The sequence below is a fragment of the Thermobia domestica genome, chromosome 17 (assembly GCF_964235325.1).
Source record: "Thermobia domestica chromosome 17, izTheDome1.hap1.1, whole genome shotgun sequence".
Taxonomy (NCBI): domain Eukaryota; kingdom Metazoa; phylum Arthropoda; class Insecta; order Zygentoma; family Lepismatidae; genus Thermobia; species Thermobia domestica.
In genome coordinates, this window is record NC_137470.1 from 40,666,979 (window position 1) to 40,688,530 (window position 21,552).

Below are 21,552 nucleotides of genomic sequence, written 5' to 3' on the forward strand. Positions count from 1 at the left end.
CGTTCTAATTGTTACGATTCCAGGTTGGCACCTCTGTCACTCGTATAGGGTGAATGTGCCAATAGTCGTCACTTTTTCACTTTTTGATTGCAACTTTGCCTTTTACTTCATAACTTTTAACAGATACAAGTGAATGCTTAAATTGTACATTGGTTCTAATATTTGTAGCTTATTGTGTGATACAGGATCATTACCTTTGATATAAAACACGTAGAACAAAGTTTACAATTAAAACAATCCAAACATGCGAGAAATGCCTATAGTCGTCACAAAAATTCTCAAAGTCGTCACCTTAAACTTCCAGTGTTCGTCACTCTTACAAATTCTTATAGTTCAAGCTTATGCAAGTATTAACGCTTAAGATTAGTAGCTAGCATGTAAAAGACGGTCAATATCATCATCACTATCACGCACATCGAAACAATTTTCGCACATGAGTTCCACATCTGAATCAGAATCATCCACACCCGGGAAAAATTCATTGTGTGATTTGCTAATACAATTAGCGTGAAAGATTTTGTTGCATTTGATACATGTAGGGTTATCAGTAAGTATTACTGACTCATTACACTTGGCACATAACTGAGATTCATTTCGTGGCTTTGTAATTGTTGTTTTTCTTTCTTGTTTCAGCTTCGAGTCTTTTTCGTTTTCTTGCTTCTTGAGAGAGAAATTTTTCTCTCTTCTCACCTTCCTTATTCTCATAGAATTGCTTCCATTCACAAGACGAAACAGCTGATGGGATCTTCTGAGTTGATCTTCTAGTTTTCTTGCGTTTCATTTCTCTTGGCCACCAGAGATGTTTCTTAAACGGAGAAGGAACAGCGACTTGTGATTTGACAAGAGAATCTCCATTAGAACTGTCTTCCTTCACGGGAGTTTGCGATGGTTTAGTTAATATTGGCTCACTTCCCACACTCGCAGACACAGAATCTTTGAGCAGATGATCGCTTATTTCTGCTTTCTTCTTAATTGATTCCCAGATATTGTAGAGCTTTTGGTCTTCAGGGTCGATAGTAGATTTTCCTCCCAAGACGTCGTTAAATTTAACAACTGTATCATGACCGATTTCATTGTGTAAGCATTAAGAGCCGTGTGATATTCTTCGATACTATATTTCTTTGAGATGGTGCTTTGATGTTCGATAGTTTCTCCCCGTGTGTGGTGATCCAAACATTTCGAATAACAACTGCATCTACATTTAAATGGGCAAGTCCACACACCCGAAAGCAATTCTTTATCGTCTCCGGTGTGGCTTTGGTTTTTACAACGTCCACTAGAATTGGTGCAAAATCTGCTTTGGTCACTGTTCGATTTGGATTAAGCTTCTGCCAGTCATACTGTTTACTAATAAAGTGAGCAGCATTAAGTTTGGAAATTTCATCAGATTTTCAATTAGTTAATCAAGAATAGAAATAAAACCTGGCATTATTTACTTTGTAGCATTTTTCACCAGGTCTCCCCTCTGCAAAAGGTGACTTCCGGCCATCTGATTTTATTATTTTCTGCACGGTATCCAGGAGATCGTGCTTTTTCCTTGGAAATCCTTTCTTTGCAAGATCTACCAACAATTTAACAACAATGTCCTCTTCTTGTGGTGAGAGTTCAGTTTTTGGTCTCATTTTTCTTTGTTCAGGCACTTTTCCACTAACTTTATCTGATAACGTCATTCGAGGAACACCAAAAATTGCAGCAGCCTTCTTGATACTCATAGACTTTGACCGTACTTCAGAAATGGCTTTGTGCATCGCATCTTCAGAATATTGTAAAATCTTCCGTCTTTTGGTATTTTCGTTCATAGTTACAGCATCTGAAAATATAGAAAAAAGAATATTAATATCGTAGGTAAGAAAAAGTCAGGTTCTAAGACGTTTCACCATCTGCCAATAGCTCATAAATAAGCGAGGTAAGATCTTTAAATAAAACGATAGTTAAATTCAAAATTCTGGTACTAATGAAAACATGGCAAAATGAAAGTTAATTTGTTTTTCTTAAAATATTATCTCGTTATAAGACAATTTTAAATTTATACATTTGAAAATCAGTTACAGATATGAAACTTCTATAGTTTAGTCACCCCGGAGAGGAAAGAAGGCAAAATTATCCAAAAGAAATAAATTATTCCTAATTACCCTGTAGTCGTCAACCAATCAACCAGTGTTCGTCACCCCTATGACGCCCTTTGGAAGGATACAAGATATTGGCGCCAAAATTTTGTAGCTGATACCTTTCACCCCAACAAAACATTTAAAATGATTTTGAAGCTTCTATTAATATGTTCGTTAAAAAACCCAGTCTTCGGCATATCTGACGAAGTAAGGAAGATCACAAATTTTCTTAAACCTATAGTCGTCACCCCACTGTTTTTTGTTCAAATATGAATTTCAAAGACAATTGCATGGTAAACATTTAAAAGAGACATAGGTTGATAAAAGTAAATAATTATCTTACCTTTTAGAGCTTCAACTGCGCCGTCCTCTGCTGTTTTTCAACCAGCAGCAACAAGTTTTTTTAATTTTCCAAAAACTGCAATTAGCACGCAAAACAACAGCCTTTGCACTTCAACTGAAAACAGAAAACAAAAGACGCCCGACTCGGTGTTAACGCAACGCGGGCTAAAAACTAAAGCCATATACGTTAGAGATTAGCCAGCTTGTATTCGTATAACCATGACTTACGCCGTCTTATGAACGAATTAATTTGGCCATGACGACCATTGGGGGTATGACGAGAATAGGCGCATTCACCCTATGACGCGGAATTCGACAACATGCAAGAGGACATTTTGTCTTCTTTTGATGTCACGAATCAGCTCCCAGAGTTTGTGCACATCTTTCAGATTCACCCTGCATATGTTTCATGTTTTTATGTCAAGATTCATTTCCCAAAATTGGTGTGATATCGTTCAAAGTGCAATTCACTGTATTGTGATCCGCATGTGTGGTCTTGTAAGTAATTAAAAAAAAAAAAGATTAGCAAATAGTAAATATGTGTGTTTGTATACTCCGTGCTAATAGACGGAGACTTTTCCAAGCATTAAATGTTCCAAATATCTTGCTTGTTATATTTTTCAGGAAAGATGGAAATGACAATAAATAGAAAGTAAAAAATTCTTATTGTGGGTGTAAAGAGTTCTCAGAATCATAACGTTTGGAAGTACTGTTATAAGCATTTACTTTCAAAAGGTTTTCTGAAAATTGTATTTGTTTCATTTTCCCTTACTCTTCTAGTTTCCATTCTTCAAAGTATCGATAAGATTGTGCATGAGGGCAGCAGGTCAGAATTAGAGTTGAACGTACAGTCAGTAGGTTTGCCTTAACCTCATGCAATTCGATATACATGGTTTCTAAACATTTTGCAAGAAAATTTTTGATTGAAATATGTTGGATCTTTTGATGCATTTTTGGATCAGGGGCCAAAAATTTTTTCCAAGACCTGTAAATCGAGTTTTTGTACTTTTTACGGAATAAGCACATCATATACTGAGTTAAGTGATAGTTTGGGTTTGGCTAAACTATATGTAGTTCCCAGATATAAGGCCTAAAGAAAATATTTGTTGAAATATATTGGGTCTTTTGGGCCAATTGAACCAGGGACCACGGAAGATTTGCACAATCCCTAAATTGAGCTTTCGTATTTTCTGCAAAATAAGCACATCCTACTGATTTAAGTGATAGTTTTGGTTTTTCTACACTATGTGTAGTTCTCCAGATATAAGACCTAAAAAAAAAATGATTGAAATATGTTGGATCTTTTGGTCCAGAAATAATGATCCCCCAAGAACTTTATGAGTATACCCCTGTATTAGGAATGCGCTCGAGACGAGTCGGGACAGGATTTTCCAGACAAAATTTGAGTCGAGACACGGCTCTTCCAATAGAAAAATATACGTTTTTCGAGTCGAGACATCACTTTTACAGCACATTTTCGAGTCGAGACAGCCACAAATCTTGTCTCGTGCGCATCCCTACCCTGTATGGATGGAACTTATAATGATTAAGTTTTATGTTGATTTATAAGCTTTATAATGAAACTGAGAATGATAATTTTTGTCTACATTTCTGAACAAGCAGTCTTTAAAGAATAAATAGACGAAACCAAATTAAGATAAAGGAACATGCCTATATAAATATAAATATGAACTCTATTGTAGCCTATGCTTTTTTTTCTTTTTTACTGTTTGGAAGCGATATTCCAACTTCTGGATCCCTGCATTTTATTTTTTTTTAAAAATTATTATTATTATTATTATTATTATTATTATTATTATTATTATTATTATTATTATTATTATTATGGTTCGATTTCCGGTGGGAGCTCATGTGTTTCGGGTTCCACGTTAATCAGTAGGTCCCGTCTCATATAATTGGGTTGAGTTGATTTTGAGTTTAACGTCCCTTTCAGCAGCGAGGCTAAATGAGATCGGGCCTAGCTGGGACGTGGAATCCAAACCACATGAGCTCCCGCCGGGAATCGAATCCGGGTCTCCCACCGTCTCATATAGCCTCGCTGCTGAAAGGGACGTAAAACTCAAGATGAACTCATTATTATTATTATTATCATTATTAATTGACGAAATGTTTGGTTGAAAAGCTCACCCTTATGAAGAAATTATTTGACCAATTCGTATTGTCGCGAAACACTTCTGTTACATGAATGCTTCAAGTTACAACTTTTTAATTACAATTCTTTGGAATCAATCATTAGATGTGAAATTTCAATCACAAATTAAATGTTTTTTAATCTATTTTGTTCTGAGACAGTAAAGCAAGAGATACTGTTTACAATGGAAACAGACAGAAATATGGAAATCTTCTGACTACACATTGCGTGAAATGTGCCTACACATTAAATTTGTAACTAATCAAAAATGGTTAATAACAACAAATTCATAGCGTCAGTAAACATCTAAAGAAAAATTTTAGTGAATTTGGAATAAATTTGGCAATAAAACCAGTAGAAAGCAGAGAAACACTGAACTCAACACGATGAGTTATTTTACGGATCGGTTACAATGCAATGCATGTTTAATGAGTTTTACTCAGATAACACAAAAAGAAATATCAATATAAGAATGGGCGAATAAATCAGAGACATTAGTGATAAATTTCTCGTTCTAGGATTATCTCACTTAAAAAGGAATAATCAGCATAACAAAATAATTACAAAAATCAGAGAATAACATTGGAAGAAAAATAATCGAGGCATTTTCATTAAAATAAATTTCCGTAAATTAAATTTGGATCTAGATGATTTAGACAAAAAATGGTACACACTTATAGATCATTGTGGAAAATCCCGTGCACATATTAAACATCTAAAATTTGGATCTGGCGACAAAAAAAGAAAAAGGTAATGTACAAGGATATGAGAAAGATACTACAGGTTCTTTCGTCAACGACTGTAGAAGATACTTTTTTTAATTAGGTGATTGCGATATATTTTTCACTTGAAACTAACATTATTAAACAACATATGCTGTTGAGAATTTTCCCCTTTTTGTCCGGCATCACAATTATTCCGTCTTTGTAGCACTTCCGGTGCTTTCAGAGTTTGTGGTAAAATAAATAAATAACACGTTGTCTTCACAAGCCAATTTTAACACCATTTACGAAGTACTGCAGAGACCGAAACAAGTGATACTTCTATGGGGCCTAGTCCGAGCTGTACGCTGGATGAATAAAAGTTCTGAACCAAGTTCTCTCAATTTCTACGGGGAAGTTAAAAATGTATCCAGTCTTTCATTGCCACCGTGCTATACGACACCCTTTCTGTTGCCCAGTTCCAGTTATCTGTTTCTGATTGTAAAGTGCACTCTTGGTAATTGTCGACAGTACATTGCAGTTTGCAGTCTATAATTCTGCCCGGAGGCAGCACCTCATGAAGCATGATACCCTTCCAATTCCACAAAACGCATAGCATAATTTTGTTGATTCTCGCTGTGGCTTTGCCACAGACTATTTACCTTCCTCTTGCTCCTATCATTATATTTTTTTCCACGTTATCATCGTATGATATGAAATTTTCATCACTCATGGTGAAACGCATCAGAAATACCTCGAGTTCGTTATGTTTCAGTAGAGATTCGCAGCTACAAAATTCGATTGAGGAGTAAATATTTTTAAGTCAGATCATATGGCACCTAAACGTCGAACGTCTTTTTGTAGTCAGCTTTCTCCAAGTGCTTTAATACTGTCTGGTCATGGATGTTTGCGTCATCGTCAATGCCATAACTATTTACAAACCGGAATTGGTTGAATCTTTCCAAAATATGATCTATTTTTGCTTTATTTGAGGTTATGCCTCGGTTTACAGACCGAAGGAAAGATGAATAAAAGCATAGTAGCAGGTTATCTAAAAGGTATTGAACCTTTTGAGCACAAAATGATGTTATTGCCCCAGCTTGGAGAGTATAAGAGCTGTATCGCATCATATATAACGCCATTTGGCAACTGGCAGTTGAAGCGAGCAAGTGTAAGTATTGTGTAGGTGTAGGTGTAAGTATACCTATAATCAGACATAAAGCATTGGATCGTGAAGATGAATTGACTTTCCACAAAACGGCCGCATTTTGCAAATTTATATCGATAGAGGTGCAAATGAAATGCATGTGAAGAAATGTTTGATCTTCATGAGGAAGTTACCTTATCAAAAGGAAAAATAGACGATTCAAGTGCTTCCGTTCTGAGAACTATTATGTTCAACATTATTATTACTGTAGAGCACATTAGAATACGAGGACTTGCTTGCAAAGGTTCTAGCTGCCTGCTTAGTTGTGCAAGAGACGCCGGGGATATTTGAGCGAGTGAGGCAAAATTTTTCTAGGTGTTGTGCTACGTGCATCGAGGTTGGTGGTCCTCACTTTGTGCAGTTACTGTGAGCTTTTGGTACGCGCAGTACAGCAATGATTTGTTTGAACTAAACCTTACAACTCAGATGCAGTGTTATGCACAATAAAGCAGGTTATATCGACTTGATAAACACGTTTTTTATTGAACCATGATACTTGTTCCCATAAATTGCTGCAACTTCAAGATGGCATGGCTCTTGAATTAGCCGTTACATGTTAGACGAACTTTTAATAGCAAAACTTTTGCTTACATAAGTACCAGTGCAATTTAATTTAAATCAGTATGAATTACAAAAAGTGATTTTTTTTAAATCATCGATTTAAATCGAATTTCAAAATTATTTCTTTGAAGTGAAAATAACTGAAATAACTTTTATATTATTCTAGAAATATTATAAAATTTATAAGGAAAGATTTTTTTTTAGCATGTAAATTATACTCGCATTTAGTATAGCTTATAATATTTCTATATTTGTCTGATGGTAGTATTGGTTTTTAGTATATCATAAATTTATTATCATTGTCACTTGTGCATTCTTCGCAAACAACCATACTAACATGTAACACTTTCCAAGTACAAGGGCCATTTTTTCAACCTCCGATGGAGGATAACACACACCAAAAAAATGTGAATCACAAAATCATTTTATTACCAAAAGTCAAACACAATTACAGTTACATCTCCACATAGTCACCAAAAGATTGAGGCGTTTGTCATATCGATGAACGAGCTTTTCAATACCCTCTTCATAAACGATTGCCGCCAACGTGTGGAGATAGGTCTTCACAACATTTTGAAGTTCTTTAACGATGGTGTAGAGAGTTGACCTTGAAAATCCACAGACAACTCACTGCATCTCTCTAACCACTTGATCCACTTGCTGAACAAGGTTTTCGTCATTGGCGACAGACTTGCGTCCTTGTCCACCTTCATCACGAACATCCGTTCGCCCTTGTTTATTTTTTTTTTTTTACCATTTACGCACAGCACCCTCACTCGTACAGTGTGCACCATGAACTCGGCTCTTTTTGGGATGAATTTCTCCTGCACTATTCCCTTCTGTCGGTAGAAAACAAATGACTTTTCGCAACTCACACTTGACGGGAGAATCAATGATTGCAGCCATCTTTACTCGTCTGTAGCTCAACTCTTACTAAGAACGTGCTGAACCTTGCCGTGGCAGATGTTATGGTGGGGCAGTTGCGCAGTAGCGCAATGCGCAGATCTGCATCCTTATGCTTGTCTGGTCACGTATAAGAGCAACCGGAGCTTGAAAGAAGAAACAGTCCTCGTAAAATCTTGTAAGCCTCACATGCTGCCACTTTTATGCATCTAAAAGACGACTAGTTTACAATTTAACGTCTCTGTTTATTTATAATTCTACAATTAAGTATAAGAAACTACAGTTTTATCATTATACTCTTCTGGCCCCTACATAAGAAAATAAAGAAATAAATCGGAAAACTTTTAGGACTGTTTTACAATTTATGTCTTGTTCATTTCTTTAAAGAAGTAAATAAAATCAAATAAAACAACTGACTTAGACCTTTTCCTCTATCTAACCGATTTCTTATTTTCGGATGAACTAAATCGAAAATTAAAATATATATTTATGTTCCTGGTGATTATAAAGAGGCAGTCAGAAAATGCAGAACTGCTTCAAACACACTGTCGTCAATAAGTTTTTGTTGTTGCTTCCATAATTCAACTGCAGACACTCTTAGCAATACTTCAGAGGAAGAAATGAAACTTGAAAAATATCGAACTTAGCTTCGAACTTTACCAATGAAAAGAAAAATAAAGTCCTACTGTATCGTTTGTCACCAAACTTCACAGTACTACGATACTCTTCTGCAATAAGAATGGGCAGCGGTGGCTCAGGGGTAGAGCGTTCACCTCTGGTGCATGGGGTTCTTGGTTCGTTCCCAACTGGCGCCAAGTGAGGTTTGTGCAGGACAAACACCGGGTGCGTGGGCTTTCTCGGGGTTCTATATTCCACCATTTCATTCATTTCTGATCATCACCTTCTTCTTTACCCTAGCCAATATAATCATGGGACGTAAAATTAAAAGATTTCATTTTTTCTTCTCCAGTAAGGCTGTACTTCTGAAGCTTTGAGCACAGAATATTATTCAATGCATAATGTGCTCTATATTTTCTATCATAATAAAAAATCTTCTTCTTCTTCTTTTTTTGCATCCGCATTCTCTTATAGCAATGAATGGAATAAAAAAATCAGGCAACTCAACATAAATTCAGTACAATATTTCACTGGCTTTGTTAAAACGTTCGAAATCTTCATAAAATTACAACATATATCATGTATGTTGATGTATTTAATTTAATTGATAACACAAAGACATTGAAAAACAATAAAATACATAAAAATTATGTACTGTTTTATACAAAAAATATACAACTATTTATATATTCTAATTTATCGCAGGTATTCAGGAATGAAGATACGTTTTTTTCTGGGTTCAGTGGATCACCATATCGCTCGGAACTCCACCTGTTTTCTCATAAGGCATTGGTGAAACAACTGGCCACAAAGACATTGTTCAAAGATAATGGTCTCCTCACAGGTAAAGGAATAGTTACACGCTTAACACTATTGTTCTGCTGGAAACCAGAAGTATATGAAATGTTGAGAATTATAAAGATTCAACTCCAGCGATTGGTGAAAGAAATTACACAGGACTTCAGAACTGATCTCAAGTTTCAGGAGGCAATATGCGTAGCTTGGACAGAAGCTAATAAGAATAAGACCTACTTTATTGAATTGTGGAAAGACACTAAGTATTTCATGCAAATATGCATTTCGTGACACAAATATGTAGATTGAGTTAGACTAGAAAGTGCTAAAAATTAGATTATGATATGGACATGCCAAAGGATTGACTGAAGTTTATGTTACAAATGAATTACTATGTACTATATTGTTTTGACTTATTTAGTGTTAGCTTAAAATTAGTAGGTTGAATGACAAGAGTGAGTGTAGTCATATGTATTGTTCTAGTCATTAGCTTTAATTCGCAAACTGTAAACATATTTGATTTTCTCATTCTATATTTTCTATGAATTATAATCCTTTTAAAATTCCTATGTACAGTGTTGAAGTATAATATTTCATATGTTAGCTTATATTCAATATATTGAGAGATAGAAGTGGGTGTTGCCATGTGTGCCAGGTGTTGATTTTCTCACTATTCTACAGGGTGGTCCGGAATTGGGTGTACACCCGTTTAGTTTCAACAGTATAGTGTTAGTTATGGTACAATGTCTGTACACAGTTACCTTGAAGTCTTAAGAGTCTGAAGAGTCATAAACATCAGTTTGATCACCATCCATGTCGTAACACAGCTGAATTCTGCGTCAAGTTCTCGCAGATGTTATGCGGAAATACTCCGGAGTCACGAGGGTGAAGACGTGTTCAACAACTGCTCGTAATTCCAGCGTTGTGTGATATCGAGTGTTTATTACTTGTTGCTGTATGAAACCCCAGAAAGCATTGTCTGGGTCGTCAGATGGAGACTTCTTGGAGGCCAGGCAAAGGGAGCTGGTGAAGATGCACACCTCTTCCAATCCAGCGGCCAGGAAACGTTTGATTGAGGTAATTGCGCAAGGGGATAGCGAAGTGCACTGGTGCTCCATCCTGCAATATCACAACAGTGTTTCTGATACAATTTTCTTACAGTTGACTCACCAACCACTCATTAAGCATCTCCAGGTAAAAATGTCCATTAACATTATCTTCGTAGAAGTACAATTAGGGGTACGTCCACTTCCGGACCACGCTGTACAGTTACTGTTAAGTTTAGTCTTTTAAAAATTTCTATATATTATATTGTGTTGCCATATTTCATAGTTTAGATGTAATGGAGTGAATAGTAGGAGTGAGTGTTGCAAATGTGGGCATGTTGTTAACTTATTAGTCGTAGTTGCGAATATGTGAAATTTTTGTACATAATAAAAGTATTATTACGTGTTTAGATCTAGTTTATCATTTCAGATTTTTCCTCCATTTACAAAATATAAGGATAGGATTAAAACTGAAAGTAAAAATAATTACACTAATAACAAATTGAATTGAGATTTTTATTTGCCATGTGAATTGCGTATGCATAGCTTAGATGTAATGGAGTGAATAGTAGGAGTGAGTGTTGCAAATGTGGGCATGTTGTTAACTTATTAGTCGTAGTTGCGAATATGTGAAATTTTTGTACATAATAAAAGTATTATTACGTGTTTAGATCTAGTTTATTATTTCAGATTTTTCTTCCATTTACAAAATATAAGGATAGGATTAAAACTGAAAGTAAAAATAATTACACTAATAACAAAATTGAATTGAGATCTTTCTTTGCCATGTAAATTGGGTACGCACCTTTAGGGCTGGATGCCTGGTTTCGTTTCCCGGTGAGATGTAATTAGTTTCGGATCTATTGGTAAGTTCTAGGTTCTGATGCAGAATCGCTCCTGAAAGTGACGATGAACTGAAACCAAGTAAAAAAAAAAAAAAAAATCTGAAGAAGAAATAAAATACCAGACCCATGCTCCAAACGTCTTTAAGACATTAATTGGAAGTAAATTATAAAATATAATTTGTTGTTTTACATTCAACAAAACACGTCTTGAGTAACAATAAAATAGCCGTAAACGGCAAATGCATGGAAAGATAAGTGTTTTTATACAAAGTAAAAATTGAAATTTAAGGTGTTGAAAGTTCCCAATATTACCTATTGATTCTGTTTCGTTTTGCTTTCCGTAGTAGGACCCACCCAAATGTGACGCCCTTTACCTGGGTTGTGAGGTTAACAAAAACATTGGATCCAGTTTAAATGTCGGTGAGCTAAGAGATGCTACGAAACTTAATTATGATATATTTCATTATAATTTCTGCGTATTATATAATTTGACCATAATTGTCAGGAAAAGAAAATGAGGTATAAACACTGACTTATAAACATAAATGTTCAAAAAATTTCTATGGATAGTGGTTATAGTAGAACATTTGCTGAGGTGAAAAAATTGAGTAGCACTCGACATCATAACACAAGGAAGGGTGTTAGAGAGACAAATGTTTGTTATCTTCTGTCTAGAAGCCACCTTGGACGGAACAGAGACACAGGGAAGCCTATTAGTACAGGAAGGTACAGTGCCATATAAGGCAGAGGGGCGTATGGTGGAGTGATTGAGACGAGCAAGTTCTCAAGAAGTTGAAAGTCGGGACTATTTGGTGCAAAAACGTAATGGCACAGAGTAAAGTGCAGGTATAGTTGAGAGTGCCGTAGAATAGGATAGGGTTTACAGAGAGTGGGGAATGTGCTTGGAGTATGGCGGATGCAATATTGTTTCGAATCCAAGTCGTAGAATGGTGTCCCAGATCATCCTAGCCACGTAGGGTTTAGTGTTGTCTTGTAACAGGAGGATCCATTTGCGATTCAGAATTGATGGCTCCAGAGTTTTGAGTTTTTCTTGAACACGGCTCACCTGCTGACGGTATACGGTTGCATTGATGCTCAGACCAGCTGGTAGCAGTTTCCGATGCACGATGTCGCGAGCAGTCCACCAAACACACAGGAAGACCTTCTTCTGGTGTAGTGCTGGTTTCGGCTGTTTCGGAATCGGTTCATGGGATGCGAACTAATGATGATGACCTTCGTACAGGACCGACTTTTCATCACATGTCCACATCCTGTCCAGAAATGGCTCCTTCCTCAGACGAGGCAGCAAAGAAACACTACTTGTGTTGCATTCTGGCCCGGAGTCAAATCATATGGAACCCATCGATTCAACTTGCAGTGCTTGCCAAGTTGAAGGAGGTACTGCCGAATGGTTTCTCCACTCATACTCACACATGTAGTCCCAGTTCCTCACATGTCTAGCCACTGTTTGCCTCAATTGCTGCCTGATTTTCATTTTGTACATGTGTTGGTCTTCTGCCACGTGGTGCGTCTTCCAGTGTTTCATCATCTTCCTTAAACTTGTTAAACCACCGCTGGATTGCCTGCGTAGTCACGACAGCCTCACCAACGATCTGGCATATCTTTGACCCCTGGCACCCTGCTGCAGCTTCGTTTGACCCAAGTTTGAAGTCGTACAGCATCCACGCCCTTATAACGCTCTGGGGATATCCCATGTTCACTCTGTCCTTACGCAAGTTCACGGTGTAACTGAACTGCCACAACCAGGTAGTGTGTTTTATATACGCACACCAGCAACTGATCTTCACCTTGTCTCCATTTGCATTCAACTCACAGGTGTTGGCCAATTGAACACAGACCTCTACAAAAAGCGACAGAACTTTCTTGGTTATCTTTATATGTATATATCTCCTATGTAAAGCTTTGTGATTTAAAGCGAAACTCAAGGCGCAGGCATGAGGCTGTAGAATTGGAGATGGCGGAAATAATTCTTAGGTGCGGATAGCCAATGTGTAAAACATATCAAAATAGGATGTGAATATGCTTTACACATGTTTAGAAGTATATGTGGTTTCAGACCCCAGCTATCCCCAGTTTGGCATCGGAGTAGGTTTAGACGATTGGTGTTTTTGGAAACAAAACCTTTAAGGTGGACAGTCAATTTCACATAGGAGTCGAATATATTGCGTAGATATGTGGCCGCGCAAATAGCAACGAGGGGATTGCATGCAACCCAATCACTGGTTACATAGAAGGCGACGGGCCCAACTGCGTTTACTGGAAGATAGAAAGATGATGGCTTGGGTTTTATTGGTATTAGGTTCGAGGCTCCACGTCCAATACCACTGAAGGAAAGTATATATTGTGGTTTTAAGGATACAGTTGATATGTTGAAAAGTATTTGTCGTTGTCAGAAAAGCGTATCATCTAGCTATTATGAAAGACTGACATTTTGAGGAAGAAAATGAAATGAAATCTTTGAGTTTTACGTCCCACGGTTATGCCCGTTAGGCTAAAGGAGACGGTGATGATGAGTAATGAATTAAATGGTAGAATGAAGAAACTGGGAGGAAACGGGAGAACACCGAGGAAACCCATGCACGCCGTGTTTGTCCACCACAAAATTCACTTGGCGGGGCTGGGATCGAACCCGGGATCCCAAGCACAAGAAGTGAACGCTTTACCATTGAGCCACCGCGGATGCATTGTGAGAAAGAGGAGAAAAGTCTACGATATAGAGCAAGTAAAGCAGTGGAAAAAAAACAGATCCCTGGGAACACCAGAGTTTATAAACACAGAGTAATACACAATGTGATTGATTTGAACAGGTCTGACAACTTTAGAGGTAAATGGAATCTAACAGTGGAAGTAAAAAAGAAAATAATTTGTATTGAAAACCTAGATTGCAGACTTTATCGCTAGCCTTTTCGAAGTCAAAAAGGACGAGGCAGGAATTCTTAGGTTAAACTGGGCACTGATGTAGGTGGTAAGGCGAAGCAGTTGATCATTAATACAGAAGTTTGGTCGGAATCCAGCTTGATGTATGAAGTGAGGTTGTAATCGAACAGTTGTGTGTGTAGGTGTCATACAAAAAATTTTCGTTGTAGTATCTTAACGAAAACAACTGTGGGTTGAATAGAGCGGTAAGATGTCACAGACGGAGTTGGTGTGTTCGGTTGCAGGAACATTAATGCTTTTGATATTTTCTAATCGTTAAAAATAAAGATCGTACAAAGAATGAACCTGAAAATGAGAGACAAAACATAGTGGAAATATACGATCTTTCTATAATATGACAGTACGTAATAGAGTCCAGTCTAGCAGCTCCTAATAATTCAAAATCAAATTATTACTTATCAATACTTCTTGCTTGAGATTGTAGAGTATTTGAAATGTGCAAAAAACTGTCACCTTTCCGTAAGGTATGTGAAACCAATAATAACAAAATTCAAATTTATCCTAGAATATATGCAACATAAGCTAAAAATTAAAGTATTAAATTCGCATTCAAATAATAAGACAATGTTATAAACCGTAATCAATACACTAAACAAATATTAATCATACCTAAATCCCTACACACTTCTAAAAAGGTACATTCGCAAAGTGTCCCCTCGGATTCGTGATACTTCAAATTTATGTACAATTTTCTCGGAAATTCACTGGTATTGTAAATTTTACCGTAGCTTGTACCGTTTGGAAGGTATTACATGTTAAATCCCTCCAGGCCAGAGATGGAGTGGGTCAGTGGGTCAAGTGGTTCAAGTTCTCTGAGTTGGTAGTGAGTCGTGGCCACGACCCACTACCCACCGTGACAAACTGCGACCCACCACCCACCATGACCCACTGTGACCCACCACCCAATATGACCCATTGTGACCCACCGATTCAGTATGATCAACAGAACCACTCTGCTCACTGCATTGTAGACAGTATGTTCTGAAGACTGATAAATTTGTCTTCGTTTTACTTTCAAGACCTATCTTTACCTTCCTTTTCAATTTGTTTCTGTCTACTTACCTGAAGTGAGTATATCTAACCAAGTTAAAAAATGAACTTCAGGCACTTTTGGATATTGATAGTTTTAATTGTAATAATAGCAATAGGACTTACACTACTACTTGGCTCTCGAAACCTGTGACTTTTTAGAGTAGCTAACCACTGGAAAAATGAATTTTTGAATCACTGTAATATATAAATTGTTATATAAAAAAATGAATGTAACTATGTGTGCCTGATCATCACGGTCAAATTGTAAAGTCAAATGAAATTACTTTTGGTATATAGTTAGACCTTAATCCAAACCGGGATGTTATATTGCTTTCATTATAATGCATAATATCCTAAGGAGATAGTGAGGATCCGAATTTTTGCGAAAAAAATAGTATCTCCCACGCCGTTAAACTTACGGAGCTGAAATTCAGTGTATTAACTCTTGGAAATAAACTGAATGTTTCCTAGCATTTTTTTAAATTCTCCTTTATGGCGAGGGGGAGGAGCACTTTCTATCTATGGAAAATTGGTAGTGAGTTGATTTGTAAAAATGATCGAAAACATCGATGTTATTAAAAAAATAAGAAACAAAAATACAGTGCTTGGCTTCATATATATATTCCTTTCTACTATAATAATTGCTGAAGCTTATGTTTATTATATGGAACGCTTACAGCACAGGGCAATCAACCCATAAAGATGTGAGAAAAATAGGCATAAAATTTGTACTGTAAGCTTAATTACATGGAAATTTTAAGTTTGCATTGTACATTCCGCATCAAAAAAATTGCGATACTTAACGCCCTACAGTTAAACCACCCAATATACACCTCCTTATCCCATAATCTTGTCAGGTAAAGAGACCACCTCTCTCTCCTCCTTTCTTCTCTCCTATACTAAAATTAGCTAACAACATGAGCGCAATTCTTATTTCAAACTACACATGTATTAGTTTCGATAAAATGAAATAACAAAGCCTAGACGAAACAAGATTCATAGGTTGATGTAGGGAGAAACTGAAACACACACAATGAAAAATTGAAACCAAAGGATGTCTTTTACACAGAGATTCATAAGTGAGGCAGAGAGAGAGAAGAGGAGAAAAGAAGAAAAAGAAAAGGGAGAACAGATAAAACTGTGGAATCCAAACGTAGTAAGAAAAGAACCTAACATTATAAAGTCCCGTTTGCAAAAACCGAACAGTAATATAGAAATAACTTTTGTTTTTACATATTTTTTTCAGAACTATTCGAATATAGAGAGGATGCTTTAAACATTCATTATGTCACTTTCATAATGGATAGTACACTCAATTTCAAGTAGAACTGTATATCTCCGAGACACATATGGGAAAATATCAAAAGTGTCACACGCATACTTTGTTTCCGAGGGGTTAGATTGTAAATTCGATACTATTCATTGGACGTACTGTTCCAAAATACATTCTAATATACCCTGTATATAGCATTGATCATATCCTTCATTTCAGACTACTAATGCAAACTGAACAAAACAGAAAAAAACGAAAAGAAAAGAGAAAGAAAGAGAAAATAGAAGACAGTTCTATCTTACTATTAAATTTCTATCAGAAATACCCTATATTAAAAGTCCAAACTGTATCGTAACGAAAAGTTACAAATGTTGGAAAAGAAAAGTTTATATTCCTCATACAAGTAGAATGTTTCAAATTTCAACGTGAAAAAAACACATTGAATTACAGGATGGGAACAAATTTTGTGTCGAACCAGTATAAATAAAATGTCGTTTTCAAATAAACAGAGTTATCATTCTCTAGTCTTTTCCGAAGATTTATCTGTTTCGAACATTCAGCATTGATTTCATCTCTTCCGGATATAACGTAATTTGCACAGATAGAATGAACTCGCTAAAGCTCAAAGGGATGATCGTGTCAGTCGGATGATGTGTGTTAGGTTATAGACCACCACTGGGTCGAGAATTCTAATTCGTAGTGACCCGGTAATTCGACTGAGACTCGGTAACTCAGAAATAGAAAAGAGATTTTAGCTATTCCCTTGAGTTTAAACAGTATTTCTGTCAGAGATGACCAGGACTGGAGATGTTATCCCCAGAGCAATAAAAACACGACGCCGAAGTTAACAGTTAATTAGATTCTCCAGAACAGATGTATCGGTTTCTTGCCCGTTTAACTTTGGAACATGAAGTGCGTGTGTTAGAGAAAGAGAGAGGGGGAGAAGTGAAAGATGCAAAGACAGGATAAGGAAACGTCAGGACAGAGAGAGAAGGGGACGAATATAAATGTGAAAAACTTATCATTACAGTGTATCATATCGAATTCACATACTGTTTATTTGAATTCACACCAGTGATGCCTTGTAAGTTCTCCATCAGAAGAAAAATCTCTGCAACCATTATTTTATGCGAAAAAATCATACTACCTGATGGGGAATCAAACCAATATTTTCCATTTGGAAGTCTGGCACGTTACCACTACACCACCAATTGCTTTAGCCAAACTTCTTTTAACAAATGGTGTAGTGTTTGTTTCTAAGAACGATAACACGAAAGGTGTATACTTCAGATCAATGGTGTCTTTGGAGTGTCCGGGTGATTCCTTTGTTTTTTCCCAACCAGCATTGGTTAATCGTCTCTATCATAATACAGGTGTTTGCTTCCACATTCTTATGTATTGCTTGTCCAGTATAATAAGTCGATTCTTCACAATCACATGTAAAAAAAGAAAAAAAACAGCTTTCGTGTGAAGAGGATTTGAACCTATATTAGACAGCTTTATTACTCATAAGGCCATTACTTTACCCCTACACTATCACGCCATCTGAAATTACGAGCAAAATATTACTTACTTTAGCGCTGATCTTTAGAACGACCCAGCTTCTTCCTGTAATGTTATTTGCACCAAAGTGCACAACGAAATTGATTTGTGCTACGGCCTAGAGAGAAATTAGTGTCCACTGATAAAGGAAAAACATACAATTAAGGAAAAAATAAAGAAAACATATTTTGAAGTAATTTCGCGATGCGCGTTCAAAAGTATGCAAATAATAATAATAATAATAATAATAATAATAATAATAATAATAATAATAATAATAATAATAATAAATATAATAATAATAATAATAATAATAATAATAATAATAATAATAATAATAATAATAATAACATATATTACGATATTGAAAGTAACTATGTTTGTGACTCCTAATCTCTTGAACCACTCAACCGATATCGATCAAATTTTCAACATTGATAAGGCTAGGGCCTGGGAAGCTTTTTTGTCATTTCATTTTAATGGTAAAACTTAGGGTTAAGAGGAGGGGAGGAGGCTTGGTACATAAAAATGAATAAAAGGTATTAACTCTTGAACCACAAGACCGATCTCTATCAAACTTTCAACATAGATAAGGTTCGGATCTGGGACCACTTTTATCATTTCAGTTTAAAGGTGCAAGGTAGGAGCCGGAGAGAGGGAGATATATCCCTTAAGGGATCCGGGGTTTTGGGGGTATTTTTTAGACTTTCAGTCAAGCAGCTACTGCATCGTCACTATGTATTCTAGAGTCATGGTTCATACCTCATTCTCTTTAGAATGGAGCTGGCTTTCAAATGGTGCCACTTGCATGCTCATACCGTATACCAGTAGAGGGAAAAATGATGTCAAAAAATTTCGAGGGAATTTTTTTTTACAATTTGGGCCGCTCTGGAGCGGCCCTGTGTAAACGTAGAGATCTCAAAAAATATGACAAATAGTACTTGGTATACTGAATGTGTGTGGTAAATTTCAAGTTTCAATCTTGAATACTAAGGGCGGGAGAAATGTTATCAAGAATTACCACAATGCCCCAAATTACCACAAAACACCATGATCTCAGGTAAAAAGAAATCCTGAGACATCTCTTTTACCCTAGGACTATAATCCGCCAATCATTCTCTTCAAAATAGAACTGCCTTTCAGGCGATACCATTCACATGTCTCCATCATGTATTTAAAGTGGGAAAATCCCGAAGAAAGTCATTTTTTGGTAAAAAAATCCCTTTTTTCAACTTTTTGCCCCTCTGAATCCCCCCTGTTTTAACGCAGGAATCTGAAAAAAAATTGGTAAATACTACTCGGTGGACTGAATGTTTGTGCAAAATTTCAATCTTTTACGTGCAAAAATAAGCCCGCCAAAAACTAATGAACATAGGTTTAATAAAAGAAAATATATTTTAGAATTATGACATCCCATGTCTCGACGCAGGAAGGTGTGAAACAATACGTAAGGTCTTCTACAATTCCTCTGGACTTGGAAAACAAAAGAAACCCGGACGAAAAAGCTCAAATAGGAGAGTTATAACGCAATGTACCATGAAACACCCGTATGGTACAAATTATACCATCGGATCCCCAAGGAGATATATGTAAAAAAAAAAAAGAAAAAGAAAAGAAAGAAAAAAGAAAATAAAAGTGACTGTGTTTGTGACTTCATCACTCTTAAACGACCCGACCGATCTCGATTAAATTTTTAATATAGATGAAGTTCGGGCCTAAGATGGTATTTATTTATTTACTTTGACGATATAACTTAGGGTTTGAGGAGAGGGAGGAGTTAGAAAGAATAAATACAGCTTCATAACTCATGAAACAAAGGATCACTCACGATCAAATTTTTAACATAGATAAGGTTCGGTTCTGATATGATTTTTGTCATTTCACTTTCAGGGAGAACTTGGGGAAATGAATGGGAGAGGGAGATATATTAAACTAAATAAAACTTAATGGACTCTTGAACCATCAAACCAAACTCGATCAAATTTTCAACCTAGATGAAGTTCGAACCTGAGATGGTTTCTGTCATATCACTTTGACGGTATAACTTAAGAGATGGGGAGGGGGAGCGAAATTTAAAAAGGAACGGAAAATTACCGGTATAAGTGGCGAATCTATAATATTCAGAGTCGCTGAGATTAACAGTGACACATCTGATGCTGTTTAAATCCAAATTCAGCTCCTCAACTTGGAGGAGAGGAATACATATAAAAATAATCGAAATAACCGATATCAGTGTCGAACTCATAGTTTTCCGGCTCGCTTAGATCAACAATCACATTGCAGATGCCATGCCGCACAACATAGGGTGGGGAGGGGATATACAAAACACTTCGAAAATGACCGATATCAAAGAGCGCTTTAGTAATCCTAAAGAGTGACTGAGTAACGGAACATATTAATATTTTGTCTCAATTTAACCCAACGAAGCGGATAATTCATGTTAATAATAATAATAATAATAATAATAATAATAATAGACTACTATACTGTGAATTTGAACATTTATTATTATTATTATTATCATTATTGTTATTATTCAAGTATTTTTGAACTTGCACGACGTAATTACTGCAAAATATGTTTTATTTCTGTAATTTTTCTTGGATTGTACCTTTTTCCTTTGTTAGTGGACACTAATTTCTCTCTAGGCCGTCGAATAAGTCAATTTCGTTATGTACTTTGGTTCATTCCAAAGATCAGGGCTAAAGTAAGTAATATTTGGCTTGCAATTTCAGGTGGCATGATAGTGTAGGAGTAACGTAATGGCCTTATAAACAATATATCTTTTGAACGTAAGTTCAAATCCTGTTCACGCCAAAGTTAAACTTTTTACAAAGTGATTGTGAAGAATCGACTTGTTATACTGGACAAGCAATACATAAGAATGTGGAAGCAAGTACCTCTATCATGATAGAGACGATTTACGAATGCAGGTTAGGAAAGGGCAAGGAAATTACCAGGACATTATAAAGACACCATTGATCTGCAGTATACACTTTTCGTGTTATCGTTCTAAGAAAGAAACATTTGTTAAACAAAGTTTGCTAAAGCAATTGGTGGTGTAGTGGTAACGTGCCAGACTTCCAAATGGAAAATATTGGTTTGATTCCCCATCAGGTAGTATAATTTTTTGCATAAAATAATGGCTGCAGAGATTTATCTTCTGATGGAGAACTTACAAGGCATCTCTGGCGATAATTAAAAAAAAAAGAGTGTGCGAATTCTTTATGATAATCTGTAACGATAAGTTTTTCACATTTATATCCGTCCCCTTCTCTCTCTGTCTTGACGTTTCCTTATCCTGTATTTGCATCTTTCACTTCTCCCTCTCTCTCTTTCTCTAACACACGCACTTCATGTTCCAAAGTTAAAACGGAGCAAGAGCCCGATGTACCTGTTCTGGAGAATCCAATTAACTGTTAACTTCGGCGTCGTGTTTTTATTGCTCTGGGGATATCATCTCCAGTCC